At 31.0% G+C, this 6,901-nt stretch overlaps 1 protein-coding gene across 1 annotated transcript in view; it reads left to right on the top strand.

Moving 5' to 3' along the window:
• Positions 1-976: 976 nt before the first annotated feature.
• The window catches only part of LOC107452773 (neuropeptide Y receptor type 6-like), a 59,527-nt gene continuing 53,602 nt past the window's right edge, over positions 977-6,901 (top strand). The window contains exon 1 of the mRNA XM_016069353.4: positions 977-1,144. The gene's annotated coding sequence lies outside the window, so the exon portion shown is untranslated. The remainder of the gene's footprint in view (positions 1,145-6,901) is intronic.

The raw sequence follows: 6,901 nt of genomic DNA, 5'->3' as shown, positions 1-6,901 counted from the left end.
AAAGCGATACATCTACCAAAAGATAATGTCAGAAGAATTAAGCGAGAATGTCAAAAATATTCATCACGTATTGTAATGTTTCAAATTTTTTCATTGGCTGATTTTTCCTCACTAGATTTTATGTATATCTATTTTCAGATATGCAACTTTTACTGAAACAATTTTACTGATGCATCCCTGCAACTTTTTGTTGTTGTTGTTTAGAAACTTTTCAAACCTTTATAGAGCCCAAACACTAAATATTTTGATAATTAATGTCGAAATTGATTTCTAATAAAAGCAAAAAAAATGGGGTGAAAGTTGTTATTAACTTTGCAATTCATTTGACATGACAAATCTGTTTGAAAACTAATTTCCTTTATGCTCCATGCTTTATATATAATAAAAAAAACTATTACATTACAGTTTTTAATTTATCAATATATTATCACTATACGAAAATATTTAGTTCATAAAACTACACTGCGTGAAGTAATTTGATTGTAACATATTTCTTTTACACTCCTTAATTCACATATAATAATAAAAAAAAAGAAATATTTTGCATATCACATTTACACATAAAGAAGTAGCTCATTTTCATTTAAAAAATTATTTAAAATATTTTATTGCAGACAAAGTAACTTGAAGTAATTGATAAAGAATCGAAATCACTTAAAACGATATTTTTTTCGTTTATTGAAAGCATCTAAAACATCTTTTGGAATTCCAAACAACCATTAGGAATGTATCTCAACCAAGTAAAAACTAAAACGTGTATTTCCTTCCATAAAAAAATAAAATAAGAAAAGGAATGAAACAAAAGCAGAGATCGAGATAGAATTTGAAACGTAAGATTTTTTTTTAATTCCTGAAAACTTGTTTGAAGGAATATTCATTAGCTTAGAGCTATCCTGGATCCGGATGATTGTGTTCCTCTTATTTTTCCCCCCGAGTATTTCCGATTTAATGCGCATGCTCCATATTTCTAGATCCTATCTTCTATCTTCCCAAGTAGCAACAGATTGGTCCACGAGCTTTTCTGAAAAATAAAGGCAAATGTTATTAGAGCTCCGGCTGTTCCTGCAGGCGAAGTTTTGACGATTCTTTGCTAGTTTCACTTTTGACGTTTAACCATTTATATGCTTTAGAATTATATTTATAGGTAAGTAATCATTTTCAATAATGTTTTAATAGTTTTTCAATTTAAAAAAATCTATATATTTAGTTGAATTTGACTTCAACTGAATAAAAAATATTTTTATGAATGTTTACTACAAGAATAATTGAATTATGATTAAAATTAAAATTATTAATAATTACAAAGAACTTACATAAATGATTGGACAAAAATGAGTAAATGAAAATCATTGAAAAACTGAGGAAATTAAAAAGAAGCTTGCATAATCATTACATTTATATTCATATTATGCATTTTTAAAAATATATTTTTAATTTGACTTCAATCGTATAAAAAAATATTTTTCTGGAATTATAATTAATCATATTACTTGGCATATAATTGATTGAACAAAAATGTATAAATGAAATATCGTCGAAAAACTCATATTAAGAAGAGGCTTGCATAATTATTTATATTAACAAGAATCTTTTTTATAAGAATTTTATTCATATTAAAAAGAAGCTTGCATAATCATTATTTTTAGATCCATATTATACATATTTTTACTGTTGCTATTTAAGCTTAGTTATGATCATGAAATGTTATATTTATCTTTAGATATTAAATTAGATTAATTTCATATCGAGGATATGCATGCTCGCATTTTCGTAAAAAGAAATAAAAGAAAAAAGAACTAATCATTTTTTTTTTCAGAATTGTTTTTACATTTTTTATAAATTTCTAAATTGGCTCTAGCACAAAAAAGTTCGTTTGTAATATACTGTTCAAAATTCTGTATGAAATTACACTATAAAGTACTAGCACTTTGGGTGCATCACCCGTAAAATCCAGTTTATTGTAAAATCCATTCGTACTGTAAAAACTTATCCCGTGATATTTATAGTAGTATTTCCATAATTCGAATGATTCAATGATTTTATGGAAATACTTAATACAGAAATTACAAAATAACAGATTTTTTGTTCCGTGACATGCTCTAGCAAACATGGGTTTTACGGAAAACATTACCGGTACCAGTACTTTTGATCCGAAATATTTTATAGTGTATTTTAAAAATTATGCTTATTTAACATTTTTAAGAGTTAGCCCCTCTTAATCTTCAATAAAATATGTTCTGATAAATGCGAGGATAAGTTAGACATTTATTTTTTTTAATCGAATCTTTATAACTTTTAATCAAAATGAAATTTCTATCACATAAAAATATATATAACGGATTTTTAAAAGTCTTTCAAACACCTCGGAAGAGTAATATTTTTTGAAACTTTTCATTATATCTTTGAATGTAAATACAGAGCTGCTTTTAATATTTTTTCTGTTAAGAAATGAAAAACACTAAACTCTGTAGCAGTAAATGGAAAATCAGACACGTATCGGTCTTAAAACAAAATGGATGATTTAATTTTATATAAGATGCATTTATAAAAGTTTAATGTTATTAGTTTAAAAGTTTATGATTCTCTCTTAGTACAACTAGATTTTATGTTTTTTTTATAACCTTCGCTGAATAGCTGACCCAATTTTATGGGTTTACGACTACTTCAACTCCGTAGCCTTTTAATTTTGAACCCAATCCAGAAGACAAGGAAACTCCTGGATCAAGTATTGGAAGATATTTGCCATCTTGGAGGACTTTGGAGCTAAACCGCATTTGCGTTACATGAACACGAAGACCACGAGAACCTCCTACGGTTAACCTGACGGCAAGGGGACTCTAATTCATGAACCGTCTACCGCTGAGGATATTTCACGTCAGCACTGTGGTCGGTGCAAGCCGGATGCGGAATTCGTATTGACTGGGATTCGAACCCGATTCGCCTCATTGGAAGGCGCACGCTCTATCCCCTGAGGCATCACGGCTCCATACAACTAGATAAATTTGCACAGATTCTACCAATCTAGTTCAACTAGATTTACGGAATCTGGGCGAATTTTAGTCTGTTTTGCGTCTGAAAAAGTATGTTTTTTCTCCCTTATAAAGGGTGTCCCAAAATTAACGCAAGGTTTGAATAAAATAGAAAGCACAGTTTTTGGAATTTAGATTGTTATTTTTTCATTGAGTCATAAAATACATAGGATAGGGTAATTTATGGAATAACACATCGGGCGAATGGTCTCCACGGCATTGCTGGCTCATGCGTACTCTCTTGTCGAATTTTTAATGACCTTTCTGCATAATTGCGGTTGAATTTCGTTGACGTAGCATTTAATTTCCTCTTGTAATGCACGGGTGGTTGTGGACTTTTCGGCACAAACATTTGACTTAAAATTACCCTATAAGAAGAAATCTAATGGTGTTAAATCACACGATCAAGGGGGCCAATTCTGATCACCGAAATGAGAGAGTACACAAACAGGAAATGCCTCATGCAATAATTGAATTGTTGTAATTGTTGAACACACGTTGTTGTATCGTATAACTTTCCATTCTTACTAACCCTATGCCTCTCAGCTGTCAAATTGTTCCTTTTTCAGAGTTGCTAACAATTTACTGCAACAGAGGCAGCAAAAATTCAAAACTTGCTTCAATTCTGGAACACCCCATAGTAATCTTTCTCTGTAGTTCACCGATAAGAGACAGGTTTTAAAATTTCATTTACCCTGCAAAAAAACTTTCACTGACCAATGTTCACTGTTCGTTCCTTGATTACGTTCAGTGACCAAGAAAATGTGTTCTACCTACTGGTATTAAAAACTAAATAATGGCCGCAAAGCTGTGATAAAGATAAAAACACACGCCTGTTCCTAAATTTTTTCTCTTAAAATGTATGGCCACTGACCGAAAATTAATATTATACTCGTAAACTTTATCCTTAGTTTGGGCCTTAATGTAGTTTTACAGTCAAATCTATATATTAATAGGCTAGCAATATTTTGTCTCGCTAAAAACTCCCAAACTACGCAACAGAATTAAACAAATAAGGTGTCGTTTTAAAGGTATTGTTATGTAGATGTGCAATAAGGTCTTAAATTATGAAAATTTCCTTTAATTAATTAATAAAATTAATAATTTAGTTTCAACCAATGAGAATTCAGCAAATCATTTTTCGGGTGGTTCGCATAAGCATTGTTTCCGTAAGCATCGTTTGATTTAAAGCATTTCTGAATTAATAGATTGATAAACAAAAATAAGAGTGGATAAAAAAAACGGAACTGAATTTCTTAAAAAAAGAATTCAATATCTTTAGTTCCTTTGATAAATTTTTAGTTTCATGATAAATTTTTTGTTTCGTTACAATAGAATGGCAATGGCATCGTGCGAATATTCAAACCAAAACAAACGTGCGAATATTCAAACCAAAACAAACTTTCTACAAACAATTATTTTGATTTGAGATTTAAAACGATATCTTAGTTATTTAGTTCTACTTTTATTTATTTAGTGCCTGCTGCCTAAATAAAATGCCTGCTATCAGGCGTCGAAATATCTCTGGCAGACGTCAGAGAAATGAATGGCGGAATTCTAAACGGGAAAGCACTTCTTATTGAGATATATTCTCTGCTACAGCTCCAAATTTCTCAGCTACATGAAGAAAAGATAATAAAATTGTGAAGGGGGCAGAGAAGTGTATAAATTTCATTAAGTAATTGATTTCAATGTCTGGCATTTTCATTTCAAAATTTAAATTTGTTAAAATGTTTTTATAAGATTGCAAAGCAATATGCAATGGAAATGCGAAGCAGTTCTGGGGGTTGGCGAGCGTAGTGAGCAGGGGGCGGAGTCCCCTAGTTATTTGTTAATTGAGTCAAGGAGAATTGTTGAATGAGGTGAAGTGGTGTAGTGCTACCATCTATTGAGAAACACAAAAGTTGCATGTTCGCTTTTCTTGGTAAACAATATAGAGGAAATGCTGGAAAGATGCTTAATGGTTAGGACCTATGAAAATAATCAAATTCGTGAACTGTGTGACAGCTGTGGCCAAATATTAAAACCTATAAGGAAAAGGGTGTACACACTCGAATTGATCTAAAAAGCTTTATTTAGTCGCATGCAGGAAGTTATGTGAAACCCAAATAATAATAAAAGAACTGATAATAGTATTTTGAAGACTTTTTTATATATCAGGAGTATGATCTCATTCAGCCAATGATAGATGCTCAGCTCAACGGGAAGATCTTTTTTCAAGGAAGATATTTTTACGCTCAGTGAGCTTTTCTTCTCAAAGAAATTAATTAGTTAACTCGCTACAATTATAAGTACTGGACTTCTTTCTCGAAGAGGAGAGCTGGTTGCCTAAATTGACAGTTAATTATTAAAATTTGACAGAAATTTTTGAAAGTTTACTGAATTTCGCAAAGTTTATGTTCTGCTTATGAGTTGGAATTGGGTCCCATTGATGTAACTTGCAATAAAGTAGTAATTGGAAGTTTTCAATCATTTTAATTCATTTAGTTTTTTCAGTTAATTCATTTAGTTTAGTCTGTATTATACTAATATTTAATCTTTTAATCAGTTTTCTAGTTGTCCATACCTAAAGTTCGAATTTGTAAGCAGCTAACATCAAAGCAATGCAACAGGAATTCCTGAATACCTGTTGCATTGCCGGTTCAATTATATTAGTAGAAAATTTGTTCAAAGAAACACTACTAGTTAGCCTAATAGAGAATATATACAAATATAAAAGAATGAGTCGCGATGGCTCAAGGGATAGAACGTTTGGCCTCCAATGAGGTGAACCGGGTTCAAATACCAGTCGATACTGATTCCGCATCCGTCTTGCAACGATCACAGTGCTGATGTGAAATATCCTCAGTGGTAGACGGATCATGAGTTACAGACCCTTGAAATCAGGCTAACCGTGGGAGGTTCTTGTGGTCTTCCTGTCAATATAACGCGAATGCGGGTTAGCTCCGACAAAAAGTCCTCCACGAAGGCTAATTTCTCCCAATACTCGATCCAAGAGTTCCCTTGTCTTCTGAATTGGTTCAAAAATACAAGGCTACGGAATTCAACATTAGTAGTCATAAACCCATAATAATTGGGTCGGCTGTTCAACGACGGTTATAAAATAAAATAAAATTTAAGAGATTAAAATACCCGATTTTAAACTTCTGCTTACTGCATGCTCAATGTGAAGTCAACTATTGCCTGCTACCACATAGAGGTATGGAATAGCATGTTCACTTGTTGAAAGCTGTGTATGTCAGTATATTACCCACATAGCAATATTAACGTAGCAGGATTCTCACATAATTCTCATATGGTGCTCTCTGCTGTATTAAGTTACGAGATAAATGTAATGGGGTTGAACAAGTCTTAGAATTTAGCTTTTTACAAATAGTACAATAATTCAAACATCCAATCTCTTGAGGACAAGTTGGAGTGAAAGACAGTATTTAGCAATTATTTTAAATAAAATTCCCTTAATTTTAGAACTACATTACCAAACTTTTCCGAAAATTTGTTGTATAATGTTTAATACTAATTACTTACATCTTGTAACTATGAGATTGAAAAAAAACTCTTTATGGACAATTCCTTAATCTTAGTACGACTAGGAATAACTAAATATGAAAAGCTATATGTTTCAACAGAAGCCTTTTATTGATCCCCAGTAAGAAAAATGAGTGCAAGGCCAGTCTATATATGGGTCATTCTCACGAAAACTGTCATTTTTCAGTTCATAAAATCCCAAAAAAGTAAAGTGAATAAAAAGCTCTGAAACTTTTTATATTAATAGAAATATGTAATGGCATTATAAAGAAAGTATATATCCTATAAATTATACTTAATATTTAAATTAATTAATTTTTTAAATAATTAATTTATAATTAATT

This window comes from Parasteatoda tepidariorum, chromosome 9, assembly GCF_043381705.1.
Source record: "Parasteatoda tepidariorum isolate YZ-2023 chromosome 9, CAS_Ptep_4.0, whole genome shotgun sequence".
NCBI classification, from domain to species: Eukaryota; Metazoa; Arthropoda; class Arachnida; order Araneae; family Theridiidae; genus Parasteatoda; species Parasteatoda tepidariorum.
This window is presented reverse-complemented; position numbering and strand designations above follow the sequence as displayed.